Raw genomic sequence first — 16449 nt, 5'->3', positions numbered from 1 at the left:
TAAAGCAGGTACCATCATATGCCAAATTTTTGAAAGACTTGTGCACCGTGAAAAGAAAATTGAATGTGAAAAAGAAAGCATTTTTAGCCGAACAAGTAAGTGCAATTATTCAAAATAATAATAATTTGAAATACAAAGACCCTGGTTGTCCTATTATTTCATGTATTATTGGAGAACGAAAGATTAAAAAAGCCTTGCTTGATCTTGGAGCTAGTGTGAATTTACTTCCATATTCAGTTTATCAAGAACTCAATCTAGGTGAGTTAAAACCTACTTCGGCAACACTTTTACTTGCGATAGATCTGTTAAAGTGCCAAGAGGTATGGTAGAAGACGTGTTGGTCCAAATTGATAACTTTGTATATCCTGTTGATTTCATAGTTTTTGATACACAACCTATCGAAGCTTGTAATGCAATTCCTGTAATTTTGGGTCGTCCATTTTTAGCAACTTCTACTGCTCTTATAAATTGTAGGAATGGAATAATGAAGTTGTCATTTGGTAACATGACCTTGGAGCTTAATGTTTTTAATCTTTGTAAGCAACCACATGACAAAGGAGATGAAAGTGAAGATGAAAATCTTATTGAAACTCTTGTGGAAGAAAACATTCAAGAAAGGAATACTCGTGACCAATTAGATATTTGTTCAATTGATACTGTTAAAAAAAATATTGAAATTGATCTTGATGATTTTATCAGGTATCACTCGTTACCAGGATCAGAGAAAGAATTTGAGGCAAAATATGAGAACAAAGATGAACCACCCATATTGGAGTTAAAACCTTTGACAGAAGAATTGAAGTATGCATTTCTTGGAGAAGATGAAACATATCCGGTGGTAATTTCTTCCAAACTAGCAAGTGATCAAGATGGTAAATTAGTTGATATGCTTAAAAGACATAAAGATGCAATTGGTTGGACATTAAAAGATCTCAAGGGCATTAATCCACTAATTTGCACTCACAAAATTCATTTAGAAGAAAATGCTAAAACATCTCAACAACCACAAAGGAGATTAAATCCGCACATGAAAGATATTGTGAAAACTGAAGTTCTCAAACTACTTGATGTTGGAATTATCTATCCTATTTCTGATAGTAAGTGGGTAAGTCCAACACAAGTAGTTCCAAAAAAATCTGGTATCAAAGTGATAAAAAATGAAAAAGGTGAATTGTTAACAAGTCGAGTCTCATCTAGTTGGCGTATGTGTATTGATTACAGAAAATTAAATGATGCCACTAGAAAATATTATTTTTCCATTACCATTTTTTGATCAAATTTTAGAAAGAGTGGCAGATCATCCCTACTAGTGTTTTCTTGATGGATATTCAGGTTATTATAAAATTCCCATTGCACTTGAAGATCAAGAAAAGACTACATTCACATGTCTTTTTGGAACATTTGCATTCAGAAGGATGCCATTTGGTTTATGCAATGCCCCAGCAACATTTCAAAGATGTATGCTAAGCATTTTTAGCGACATGGTTGAGAATTGTTTGGAGATTTTCATGGATGATTTAACTATTTTTGGGAGTACATTTGATAATTATCTTGAAAAATTAGAAAAAGTTTTAAAAAGATGTGAGGAAAAAGGTCTTATTTTAAATTGGGAAAAATGTCATTACATGATTAATTCTGGGATTGTTTTGGGACATATTGTGTCATCTCATGGAATTGAAGTTGATAAAGCAAAAGTTGATGTCATTGCCAATTTACCCCCTCCAAAAACCATTAAAGAAATTCGTTCATTTTTTCGACATGCTGGATTTTATAAGAGGTTTATAAAGGACTTTAGTTTAATCTCTAAACCCATTTGTAACCTCTTAACAAAAGACACTGTATTTGAGTGGACTCAAGAATGCCAAAATGCTTTTGATAAAATCATTCGACATTTAACATCAGCTCCTATCATGCAACCTCCTGATTGGTCTTTGCCATTTGAAATCATGTGCGATGCGAGTGATTATGCAGTTGGTGCAGTATTGGGTCAAAGAAGAAACGGTAAGCCTTATATGATATATTATGCAAGTAGAACTTTAAACAATGCTCAAATGAATTATTCCACAACTGAAAAATAACTACTTGCTGTAATATTTGCATTAGATAAATTTCGTTCTTATTTGATTGGATCAACGACTATTGTGTTTACTGATCATTCTGATATTAGATATTTGTTGACCAAACAGGATGCAAAGCCACGACTGATACGATGGATTTTGTTGCTCCAAGAATTTGACATTGTGATCAGAGATAAAAAAAGGAACCGAGAATGTTGTAGCCGATCATTTATCGAGACTAGTAACAGGATCATCTTATGAAATGACACCAATCAACGCTAATTTTCCTGATGAACATCTATTTTCAGTTACTACTACACCTTGGTTTGCTAACATAGTAAATTTTCTTGTGACAGGAAAAATGCCACCACAATGGAGTTATTAAGATATAAGAAAATTTTTGAATGAGGTAAAAAAATTTTATTGGGATGATCCGTATCTGTTCAAGTATTGTCCGGATCAAATTTTTCTGCGTTGCATACCCGACAATGAGGTAAGTAGTGTCATTAAATTTTGTCGCTCAGAAGCATGCGGAGGACATTTTTCTTCAAAGAAAACAGCTGCAAAAATCCTGCAGTGTGGATTATATTGGCCCACTTTGTTTAAAGATACCCACGAAATCTGTAAGATCTGTGCAAATTATCAAAAATTGGGAGCGATTTCAGAAAGAAACATGATGCCTTTGAATCCTATCATTGAAATTGAAATCTTTGACTGTTGGAGAATTGATTTTATGAGACCTTTTCCACCTTCGTTTGGATACTTGTATATTTTAGTTGCAGTTGATTATGTTTCCAAATGGATAGAGGCAATTCCATGTCGAACAAATGATCATAAAAACATCATCAAATTTTTAAAAGAAAATATTTTTAGTAGATTTGGAATTCTTCGAGCCATGATAAGTGATGGGGGAACACACTTTGTTAATAAACCATTTGTTTCGTTGATGAAAAAATATGGTATTACTCACAAAATAACTACTCCTTATTATCCTCAAACAAATGGACAAGTTGAATTAGCTAATAGGTAGATAAAGAAAATTTTGGAAAAAACTGTTAACCCAAATAGAAAAGATTGGTCTCTGCGACTTAATGATGCACTTTGGGCATATCGAACAGCTTTTAAAACATCATTGAATATGTCTCCCTATAGGTTGGTTTACGGAAAATATTGTCATTTGCTTGTGGAATTGGAACATAAAGCTTATTGGGCGATCAAAACTTTTAATTCAAGCATGGATGATGCCAACAAATTGCGCAAATTGCAACTTAATGAACTTGATGAACTCAGAAATGACGCGTATGAGAATTCAAGAATTTATAAAGCAAAAATCAAATCATTTCATGATAAAAAAATTCTTAGAAAATCTTTTGAGATTGGTAAAAAAGTTTTGCTTTATAATTCGCGACTTCACATATTCCCAGGAAAATTACGATCAAGATGAACAGGTCCATATGTTGTAAAACATGTGTATCCTTATGGAGCTATGGACATTGAAAATCCTAAAAATGGTGATGTTTTTAAAGTAAATGGACAAAGGCTTAAACCATTTTTAGAAAATGAAATCTTTAAAGAAGAGTTTATTTCCCTTTCCGATCTTTATTTTTTGTATTGCAATTAATTTTGTTTGTTTTTTTATTTCAGGTTTCCGTAATCTTTTTATTTTCCCAGTTAAATGGCGGATAACGGTACTCTGTGGCTCTCATAGTTGGTTTAATCAGTTTCCCACAATTGTTGGTACAAAAAAAATCATTTCTTTTCTTTTCAAACTGGATGAAATTCTCTCAAAAATTTGTAAATATTTTCCCTCTATTTCTGAAAATGTTCTAACAAAAATTTATGCAGGTAGGTGTGAAAGATTGAAATTGTTAATGCGAAAAGGAATTCCAGAAGATATTCGTCTTGTAATAGAAGCTAAGGTCCGATTAGGAGGAGAAGTTCAACAGTCATTACTCATTCAGTATATGCCTGGATTAGGAAAAAGTACTTATGCGAAAGAACGAAGGGCCACAGGTTTAGGGGTTTGTCATAAATGTGCAAGATGGACTTATGACAAACGATGCAGATCTTTGGGATATGTTTCCAATAACAGACAAGATAAAATTGGTTTCATTAAGAATGGGCTGAGTAAGGAGTCTTTGGATAACGTCTTATTGACTCTTGAGACGCATTCTAGTGGACACGTGCATATCGAACTTCTCCGTTTATGGAAACAATTCCAAGACGAGCGTCATTTTAATAGTCTTGGGAATCCGACTAAAAAAGACCACGTTTGCCAATTATAAGAAAATTGGATGGGAAGCATATCCTCGACTCATAGAAGGCGTTGAAGCCGTTTCTGGTTGTAAAACCAGAGGAAAATTGTGAGCCACAATCACACTATTGTTTATATGCATGTGTGTTATTATTGTTTTTACTGTTTATAACTGTGACCCATAGTTTTGTCATGATAACATATAACCCTTATAAAATTTCTCACCTTTCTCTCTATTTTCGCAGACCAAAAAGAAAGTAAAAACATAGTTGGATCCTCTACACAAACATTGAAAAATATTTGTGTATTTTTTGGGTTGAGTTCTGGAAAAAATGAAGTGTTTGTAGAAGCAGCAAATAATCTTGGAAAGATATTGGCTGAGAGAAAAATTCACTTGGTATATGGGGGAGGTAATAATGGGTTAATGGGATCTGTTTCAACATCTGCACATCTTGGAGATAGTCAGGTTTTGGGTATTATTCCTACAGCTTTAGCTGAAGAAAATATTACAGGTGTTACGATTGGGGAGGAATTAAAAGTTTCTTCAATGTATGAAAGAATCACCAAAATGATTGAAAATTATGATGCTTTTATCGCATTACCAGGTGGTTTTGCTACATTAGAAGAAATTTTTCACACTGTTTCTTGGGCACAACTTAATATCCATAATAAACCTGTGGGCTTGTTGAATATCAATAATTATTATGACAGTTTGTTGACATTTCTTGATAAAGCTGTGGAACAGAATTTCATTTCAGAAAATTCACGAAGGATGCTCATCTCTGCTTCGACTGCCGACCAATTANAAAAAACTGATAAAAAAAATATTAAAAAAAAATAAAAAATAAAAAAAATATATATATATTTAAAAAAATATATTATTTTAAAATAAAACCATGTTTATTGTTTGTATCTTAGTAATTTTTGCCAAAAAATTTCATACATTACATGTTTGAAAGGTTTAAATTAGAACATGTATTAATCTATTTAAGGGTGTTTAAATTTTATTTGAAAAAATGTCAATTTTAATATTCTGATCAATATAAAAATATGATTTATGAAATTTTTTTAGTGATTAACAATTGTGATAAAATCAGGTATTAAAGTATATGGCCCAAGATATACCTTATAAGAGTGCCTAAAATTTTAAACTCACACGTATTTTGTGAGTGAGTGGCGAGGACTGAGAAAACAGCTTTCGAGCCTTTATTGATCATGAGAGAGGTTATCTATTGTTTAGATCTTGAGTTCTTATTTAAAAAAAAAAAATGATATTTCCTGAAGAAAAAAAAAGAGAAAAAAAAACAAAAAGAAAGATGTTGAAGTTCTATGTAATTTTTAAATTATATGTTACGACCCATTTATCTCTCATAAAAGAGAAAAAAGAAAGAGAGAAATTTATTGTACAAATTAAATAAATATGTGGTCAAGAAGCATAAACTTAGTCTGATTCCATGATGTAATGAAAAAAAAAGATCAGGAAAAAATATATAATAAGAACAACTAGATTTTGAATCAATGGATTTTCTATCTTTTGATTAGTTTGGCTCGTTTGTCTGTCTGCATTCTGTAAACCATTTTTCTGAGCATTTATCTGTATTCCAACTCCATGAGAGAAATCGTTGCCATAAATTGAAATATTTATTAACCTGTGAAGATATGAAGTTGAGACTCTTACTAGGAATTTCTGAAGGCCGTGTACATTTAACTACCTGAAAATAAGCTTTGAATTGATCAGCTCAGATTATTTCATAAATTATAATTATGATGATCTTGATATAACTTTGACAGTTTTCAAATTTGATTTAAACACTTGGATAATTCCGATTACATTTCTATTTAAATTAATCAATATGTTTTGTATTGCTATTAACGCTTAAATTGCTAGGGACTAGCAATAAGCTGGTTGGGGGGTGTGATAAATATAAAAATTGTACATTAATTAAATTTTTTATAATATAAATTTATAGTTTTTGTTTTATTAAATGTTTAAATATTATATGTTTTATAATAAATTGTATAAAAAATAAGTTGTTGTGTAATTATAAGTTTTTACTATTTTTACAGGTTCGATAAAACAAGAATAAACTTGGCGTTGCAAATGGGATTAAGATGATTCTTGGACCTGTAGAAAGTTGATGATAATATCTACAATATTGGTGACAAGCATGAGATAAAAATCTTCTCACAATTGGAATCAAATTAAGCAACAAACAAAGTTACCAAAGGAGTGACAGTTTTACCATGCTCTATTATTTTGACCATATCTCTGAAACTACTTGGTCAAATGGTTAAAATAAAATACCACAAATCAAACAACTCAATTATCCACATGTTATTTTTATGTTGAGAAGCAAAATTGGATGGGAAGATTTTCAAAAGTGATGTGTATTAAAATATAATTTTTTGGAACACCAATAAAGACTTATGTGTAAAATATAATATTTTATTTGTGGTTGTCTCCACAAATTTGGCTATAAATAGGGGTGCATTGTAATGAATTGAGATATCCCTCATTCTATGAACAAATCTTTGAGTTCATAATATTTCTCTCTTTATTTTTCTTTTATTTCATCATTTAAAAATAATTAGCATTTTAATTTCATATTCAAAGTTTTATACTTTGAATAATGAGTAGCTAACTTCCCAAGGTTGAGATAAAAAGGTGAAGCTCTTGGTATGATAATAAGGTTATTAAAAGGTAATAATCTATGTTTTATATTATTTAATCATTATTTATTGTTTATGTTATATTTATTTCTTTAAGCATTTTTATACCCTACTTATAAGTTGGAGTTTTGATTTATTGTTGCTATATGTTACACTAAATTCTTGGTACAATTTACATGTTTGTTTGGTTTTACCAACCATTTAAAGTGGATGCCTTGATTTATTATATATCAATATATCATATTATTAATTTCTTGGTACCATTTAAATGTTAGTTTGGTTTTACCAACCATTTAAAGTGGGAACCTTGATTTAGTGTTTACAAATATATATAGCACAATAAATACTTGACAAAATTTATAATTTTTGTATATATTTTATACTTATAGGAAAATAGTATATAACATAATATAAATATGATTATTTAATATATTGGAACCATTTTATTAAGTGGATTTCAATAATGTTCATTAATGTTAACTTTATTAAAATATCAAGAGTGGATCCTCTGATCTCAACTACTTAAATTAAAATTTGAACAATTAAAAATTACCAATTAAAGATTCAAACAATTAAAAGAAAAACAAAAACAAAAAGACATTGTAGTGGACTTGTAATTACCGTAGCTTCCCTGTGGATACGATATAGGACTCACCGAATTATACTACTTGCGGACAACTTGCTATTGAGAGTGCAACAATCAAAGTCACAAGACTCGGCCACATTCACCGACTTCCAAACCCGTTCATATTTGATCACAAGACATTTAGCATACCTCAAAAACATAAATATTTTTCTTTTGCACGTCGAACATACTTACATAGTGTTGAGAGATTCGTTGGATCTCGTCTGGGCTACTGTTGTACATACTAACGCATTATCAAGCACTTAAATTTCCATAACTTAGACGTAAAAGTTGTGTTCACCACCCGAGGTAACAAATTACTTATGACGTTCTAAATCACTCGGGACTTGACCTCGTTTAATCATCGTAATAAACCATGACATCTACTCCAGAAACAACTCCTAAAATGATGTGTGAACATTTCCCAAAACATAAAAGACATGAGCCTAAAATAGTTGTTTAAAAATCATGTTCAAGCGCCTAGGCGCTTGGCCTTGCTGTGTTGCGGCTTGGCGTTTGGCTCTAGCACCGCGGCGCCGGCTAGAGCTGCGGTGCCTCCAGGCAGTGCCACAGTGCTCTGACATGCGAATGTCGGGCACTTGAGGAGCACTGCGGCGCTAGTTCTGCGCCCACGACCCCAAAATCTCAATTTTTGTGCAAACTCTAAGCCACACCCTATCGACTCAAACCGATGCAACAAGACTCAACTTAGGTTACTAATGCAATGTTTCAAGCTCACACGACGCCCCAAAACCACGACGCAAATCCTACAACGCGACACAACTCGTGCAAACGACATTTTGACACTGAAACACTTCTTATGACTTCTAATGCAACCAAGTGTCTATCGACACGAAACAAAAACACCTAAAATCGTCCCAACATCATACACAATGTACCTAAACGCAGCAGCGATCACCCGACAGTTCCCAACGAAGCCTGCAACAAACAATTCTCAAGAACAAGTCAAGAACACATTTTCATATAATCGCATTTTAAGCAGTCTCACGAAAACGATCATAACTCACTCATTTCTTGTCCAAAAATTACGAACTTACTGTAAAAATCAAAGGTATCAAAAAGTTCTATGTTTTATATGTTGAAAATGTTTCCAGAAAATCAATCAAATTTTCAGAGAAATCAAAATGACAGCAGACTCATTTTTAGATATAAAAATTTTGATCCAAAAACGTTTTTGCTCAAACTTTTTCACAACATACATGGATTTTCACGGACAATAAACATCACAACACATATTTTGACGGGATCAATGTAGAAACAATAGAATATACATGCCTTGGTCTTTCAAAATTCTTGAAACGACGATACCGAAGCGGAACGAATGCGAAAGTTGATCCGGAACGATTTGTGGCTCGATTTCTTGCAATAAAACCAACGTGAATTGGTGGAAAAATTTGAAGGGCAAGGGGGCGGCTGCTGTAAGCTCTAGAACCCTAAGTGTTTCTTAAAAACTTGAAATGAAGAGGCAAATAAATATGTGTGTGCTATCGTGAATGTGTGTGTGCAGAAGTGTGTGTGCGTGAGTTTTAATATAATTAAGGGTATAAAATTGCTTATTTACACAATTAACATGATAACTAAAAATTCTAATTAAAATGCTAACCCACTATTAACTTACTAATAATCCCATTTTAAAATTAAAATACACACTTGATAAACTTTAAAAGTTTTAAAATCCTAAAATCACCAAATAAATAAGTTAGGTTTTAAAAATGATGAAACCTAAATAAATCATTTAAAATGCCTCAATCCTAACTTAAAATATAATACAATATTTTAAACTCGTCAAAATCTTTGTCGGTCTAATTTTCTCGATCCCGTATCGAATAATCGTCTGAAACATGAAATTCAAGAAAACATTATATCGTGCATCACATAAACATAAATAATTTAAAATATTGCAATTTCATAAATCTTACATCACTCAAATAATTTAAAATTTTATTAAATAATTTAACAGTTAAATAAATGCATGGGTTTTATGTGTGCTGAATATGGGTTCTACAATTCCTTCCCCACTTAAATAAATTTCGTCCTCGAAATTAAGTATTACCAAACAGCTTCGAGTACGATTCCTCATATCTGCTTCGGCTTCCCAAGTGGCCTCTTCAACTGATTGGTTCTGCCACCGGACTTTGACCAACTTGGTCACTTTGTTCCGAAGTCTCCGCTCCTGTCTTTCTAGGATTTGGACGGGTTTCTCCTCATATGACAGGTCTGGAGCCAACTGCAACGGTTCAAAACTCAAGACATGCGAAGGATTCTCTATATACTTCCTCAGCATTGAGACATGGAACACATTGTGTACATCGGCCAGATTCGGTGGTAGGGCTACACGATAAGCTAGTGTCCCAACTCTGTCAAGAATCTCGAACGGTCCAATAAATCTTGGACTAAGCTTTCCTCTCTTCCCAAACCTCATAACACCCTTCATAGGAGCTATCTTTACGAATACGTGATCACCTACGGCAAACTCAAAATCCCTCCTTCTCTTGTTAGCATAATTCTTTTGACGACTCTGGGCGGTCTTCATCCTGTCTCGAATCTTGACCACCACATCTGCAGTCTACTGAACAATCTCTGGACCAAGTTCTAATCTCTCCCCGACTTCATCCCAATGAATCGGCGATCTACACTTCCTTCCATACAGTGCTTCGTGGGGAGCCATACCTATGGATGATTGGAAACTGTTGTTGTAGGTAAACTCCACTAGAGGAAACTTTGATTCACAACTCCCATGGAAGTCGATCACACAAGCTCGCAGCAAGTCTTTCAAAATCTGAATCACACGCTCAGAATGGCCATCTTTCTGAGCGTGGAATGCCGTACTGAATAGCAACTTCGTCCCCATGGCAGCATGTAAACTCTTCCAAAAGGACAATGTGAATCTAGGGTCCTTGTCGGACACAATAGAAACTGGGATCCCATGCAATCGAACTATCTCCCTAATATAGAGCTCTGCATACTGAGTCATGGAGAAAGTCGTCTTCATCTGTAAGAAATGTGCTGACTTAGTAAGTCGATCCTTTATAACCCAAATGGCATTGGATCCTCTGACTGACCTCGGCAAATCAACAATGAAATCCATGGTGATATTCTCCCATTTCCACTCAGTGATAGGGAGCGGCTTAAGCAGTCCTGCTGGCGTCTGGTGCTCTGCCTTCAGTTGCTGACAATTGAGGCATTCAGATAAAAATCGGCGGATGTCCCGTTTTATATCTGGCCACAAATATAGAATCTGCAAATCCTTGTACATCTTGGTACCTCCTGGATGAATGAAATACCGAGATGCATGTGCCTCTGTCAGAATATCCTCTCTGATCGAATCGACATTAGGGGTCCACATCCTTCCTCTGTATCTCACAATACCATCAGACACTGTGTAGAGTACACTGCCCTTGGCCTCATCCTTCAGTCTCCATTTCTGTAATTGTTCATCAGAAGGCTGACTTCTACGGATTCGGTCTAGTAACGAAGACTGGACTATCAGATTAGATAGCTTAAGAGCCCTGCCCTTGGGATAAACCTCTAAACCAAACCACTATATCACTGACTGAAGAGATCTCTGCACTGATAGTTATGCTACGACTGTAACTTTTTTGCTCAAGGCATCTGCCATTAGCTTCCCCGGATGGTAGCTAATTTCACAATCGTAGTCTTTCACTAACTCCAACCACAGTCTTTGTCTCATATTTAGGTCTTTCTGTGTGAAGAATTATTTGAGACTCTTGTGATCATTGAATGTCTGGCATTTCTCGCCGTACAAACAATGTCTCCAAGTCTTCAACGCAAAGACAACGGCTGTTAACTCGAGATCATGATTCTGCTAGTTCTTCTCATACGCCTTCAACTCTCTGCAAACATAAGCTATAACCCGACCATGCTGCATCAAAACTGCGCCTAAACCGAGCTTAGAAGCATCGGTGTATAGCACAAAATTGCCTTGCCCTGCTGGCATGGCTAACATTGGCACTGTGATAAGAGCTTGCTTCAAAGTATCAAAGCTCTTCTGACACTCCTCACTCCAAACGAATTTAGCATTCTTCTTAGTCAATGAAGTAAGTGGCATTTCTATCGAAGAAAATCCCTGAATAAATTTCCTATAGTAGTCTGCTAAGCCTAGGAAAATACGGATCTCTGACGCATTCTTCGGCTCAACTCATTCCTTAACTGCTGCCACGCTTGATCCATCTCAATTCCACTGCTAGATATTATATGTCCCAAAACTATTACTTTCTCCAACCAGAATTCACACTTATTGAATTTTGCAAACAACTTGCGACTCTGCAAGACCTGCAAAACTGTACCCAAATGCTGACTGTGTTCCTCATGGATTTTCAAGTAGATAAGAATGTCTACAATGAACACTATGACGAATTGATCTAGGTAGGGCTGAAATACTCGATTCATGAGGTCCATTAAAATGGTTGGAGCATTCGTCAGTCAAAACGGCATCACTAAGAACTCGTAATGTCCATATCTTGTTCTGAAGGCTGTCTTATGAATATCTGCATCTTTTACCTTCCGCTGACGATACCCTAAACACAGATCTATCTTAGAATTCCTCGAACAAGTCCTCGATCCTTGGAAGTAGGTATTTATTCTTGATCGTCACCTTGTTCAACTCTCGGTAATCGATACATAGTCTCATACTCCCATCTTTCTTCTTTACGAAGAGTACTGGTGCGCCCCATGGTGAGAAACTAGGGCGGATGAATTCCTTGTCAAGAAGCTCCTGAATCTGCTGTTTTAGCTCTAACATCTCAGTAGTGCCAGGCATAAGATCAATGGCGAACTCCACCTCTCTCTCTGGTGGAAGTCCTGTGACGTCATCAAGAAAAACGTCAGGAAAATATCTGAATACTGGTACATCAGATATCGATGGAGTGGGCACGTCAGGTGCTAAAATAATATTGGCCAAGAAAGCCTGACACTCTTTATGAATAAGTCTCTGCGCCTGCGTACAAGAAAAATATTTGCAACAAAAAGATTACAAATATAGTTTGCGAAAAGTAAACGTTTAAAACATCGTAAGCAATTACATGAAGATCAGAATATTTGAAACATGATAAAAGTTCTTAAAACGTAGGTGGTCCTCGGGTTTAGCTTCATGCGCAGACCGAGCTGGCTCATTGGTCCCCACCCCTCGTCTCCTCATACTCGTCCTCACCTGCATCAATCAAGTCTAGTGAGTCTAAAGACCCAACATGTATAAACTGGATATACAAGTAATACATAATAAAACCACATGCACATTAAAGTAAAGCGTATATACTTAAAACTTAAACGTAAAAACATAACATAGACGTGTCATCATCATAAAACATTTCATAAACGTACTTGCATCATACATACTTCAACATGCGTAACTTCATCATTTTGCGTAGAGATATGTTTCAAAGCAAGTGACCCATACATAAATGTGTTGGGACATCATATTCTCGCACCCAAGACGCAGCGGAAGTTTAAAAATATTGTTCTTGGGCGTCGTGTGTTTAAAAACATTCATAGGGTGTTTAGAATTATACCTTTGCGTTCTCAACGCTTGGACTCCAAACTATTCCGATTTTTCTTGGAGATAGTCCTTCTTGTAAATCTCTACGAACGGCTCTTCAACTTTTATCGCCAAATTAGGTCCACGATCAAAGACTGTTTTCCTCATTAGGTTTGCACAAGAAAATCCAAACGGTTTATGCGTTGAGACTGTAGTCTCTGATTTACAAAATTCGGAGACGATGCAGCGACGGCGGTGCGGCCTGAATGGAACAACAAGTGGCCGAAAGATTTCCTTGATTATCCAAAAGGTGGCTGTGAGTTGCTTGATTTAAAATCATGGGTTTTTGCATAATAGATTCTTAATCAATTTTTAACAAATAATTATTGATTTTTATCAATAATCATGCAAATCAAATTTGCTTTTTGTTGCAAAATTTCTTCATAAATATCAAGGGGTGGCCGTGGGTTTCTTTGGCAAAGGAAGGAAAATGTTTTTAATTTTGTATGCAAAATTAGGGGCAATAATCATGAGTCCTAGTGGTGTATATATAGAGTGAGACTCCTAATCCAATTAGGAGTCCTTCTCCCACAAAGACTCTAATAACTTCATTATATTAAAACTCTCATATAATTAATATATAATGTATTTATTAACTTTTAATAATACATGATATAATAATATCATATACACATATTTTATATCACCATATAAAATATATATGTACATTAATTAAATTAAATAACTATTATTTAATTTATAAATTAACTCCTTAGTTAATTTAATTCTAGACTCCTTTAGAACATAAATGAGAATTTGTGCATGTTAGTAGTCACCACTACTAGCACAATCATTTAATTAGTAAATTCCAAATTTACAAAAAAAAAATGATAACGAACTCATTATAACCCCGATCGACGATTCGAAAGAGCCGATGTACCAAGGATACAAATCTTGTTCATATAATGAAAATTGAAAATTTCGAAGAACAAAATTTTCATTTACCAAACATGGCAGTTACTATATTTGGAAGCTGCCAGTTTTAGTGAACTCCTTTACAAAACTGGCAGTTCCACTCTCTTTCGTTATTTAGCAATCATGCCAACTTCCATTACTTCCATCCTATGGAATAAACTCATAAATCCTTTATAAACTTCTTGTTTGATCTCCATCAAACTATAGTCGTCAAATTCCAACTCCTTGAAATTTGACTATCTCAACGGGAACACAGAATCTGATACTTGTGTGACCCTCAATGGTTCAGGGATACAGTTAGCCGTGGGTTCACATCTACATGTGATTCAGAATAACATTTATTCTTATTCGGGTTTACCGTAGTTAACCCCATTCTTTTCATCAACTCCTTGTGTTAAGAAATTATTATTACCCTAGAATTTGGGTATATGACAAAATCTAAACAGCACGGAAACAACTGCACTTTATAAACAGGTATCAGTTCAACCGCTATCCTTCTAACCGGCTGAAGCTCAAAGACCGTTTAACCACCAAAGAAACCAAAAGAAAGCTGGTCCTAAAATCTAGTTCCGATGACGAATCCAAGGATGACATTTCCGTCTCTCAAGTCTTTAAGAAGAAACAAACTGAAACATCAAGATCAGACAGGTTAAACATCTTTCTACACCACTGATTGTTGCCCCAATCCCCGCAATCTCAGCCACAAAGCTAAAAGGGATTCAAATTACTGAAACAGAGATTGAGTCCTCTTACTCAGGAGTTCCTATTATTCTCTCCACAGATAATTAGGGTAAACAAGTAATGATTGAAAATCCGCCAAAAATCAATTCGGTACATACAGGCATAGTCCTCACCAGTGAACGTGTCAATGAGGTCGTACAGAAGAAGATGGAGATGTTTGATAAATGGGTTCAATATCGAACCGTCACAACCTTTGACTCATTGATTCAAACCGGCAAAATAAAAGCAGCTGCCAAGATTGAACGGTTCATTTTGGAATGGACAAAAACATCTGATATTCAAACCGCTCTACTTCGTCAAGACTTTTTTGAACTTCAGATGAAAGAAAGTACTCTCCGAGTCATCATTCAATTAAAAAGGAAAAATTTTGATCCCTTTTGTATGACTGCCAAGGATGATTCAGCTGTTATCTCTCAACTTGAGATGGATGCCTTATCGCTTGCTACGCATGTTGCTCAAATGCGATAGGATCTTCATCTTCCAGCAGTTACAGAACCAGGTAAGTTCGACTCTATGATGGAAATACTTGAAGACCCGTGCTCTAAACAGCTCAAAGACACCTCCACAATTCAGGGTCATTCATCCACCTCACCCGATACAAGCACTAGGCCTTCATCACCAATACTTACCGTAACAACTCAATTGGTTGATGAGGAGAACACTCTGCCTCCCTCTGAAAAGATCATGACGGAGGACATTCCCATTGCTGAACAACACTGTCATCAGATTACTCCAGATCTCCTATCTGATCCACAAGGAATCTCTGACCCTACTACGTCTGCTCGACAGCCTCCAAATCATCCATCAGAAGCTCAAACTCTTTCCGTTGATGAGGCGCTAAAATTTTTATCTGATTTTGATGAAACTTCCACATTTAAAGAACAACCGGTTCCCCCAAAAGCCCTTTTCACTGATGATAATCCAACCGATCTTCTAGAACCGTTAATAACCTCTCCTAAAGAGTTACATGAAGTAGAGCTGAACATTTCATCAATGCCTACTCATTCTCCTCCACTTAGTCCTCCATCAGCAAAACCAGAAGAACCAAAGGACACCGGCTCTAAACCATCTGCTTCCACTGAAGATATTGATCAATTCATTGAGAGCATTACGGCTGAACTTCATGAGCCAGAGCCATCAAAATCGGCTGTCAAACCATCTTCCCATCAACTGATCTCTTTCCAGAACAGGTTGCTATCTGATCCAGGTGAATCTGAAGAACAAGAGTATCCAGAAGAAGTTGCCAACAGCAGATTCTGACCAGACTCATCACTATGGATCAATCCATTCTAGCTCTAAATCGAAAACAATTTGATTTAAAGGAGGCCCTTCAATCAATGAACTCTGCTCTCCGAAATGATCTGTCCATCCTGGAAACAAGTGTCTCCCTCCAGCAAGAAAAACACAATTCTGCACATGTTAACCTATGCCTTGGCCTATCGAAGCAAATGACTCGTCTTCAAAAAAATCTAGAACAACGCATAGATGACCAAAGTGCTCAGCTTGCAGAGATTATGATTTTCCTTGTTCATGGTGATGTCAAAAAGGGGGAAAGAGATCGTCAAAGGGCAATTCAAGAAGTAGAAATATCTGTTATGAAGGAATTACATGA

The 16449-nt window shown here is 35.2% G+C and overlaps 1 pseudogene; it reads left to right on the top strand.

Annotated features, from left to right (window-relative positions):
- Nucleotides 1-16097, top strand: part of LOC140974925 (uncharacterized) — a 20739-nt pseudogene extending 4642 nt beyond the window's left edge.
- Nucleotides 16098-16449: the final 352 nt, after the last annotated feature.

This window comes from Primulina huaijiensis, chromosome 4 (genome assembly GCF_012295235.1).
Source record: "Primulina huaijiensis isolate GDHJ02 chromosome 4, ASM1229523v2, whole genome shotgun sequence".
Lineage (NCBI taxonomy): Eukaryota > Viridiplantae > Streptophyta > Magnoliopsida > Lamiales > Gesneriaceae > Primulina > Primulina huaijiensis.
The sequence above is the reverse complement of the archived record's forward strand: the minus strand, read 5'-3'. Positions and strand labels throughout refer to the sequence as shown.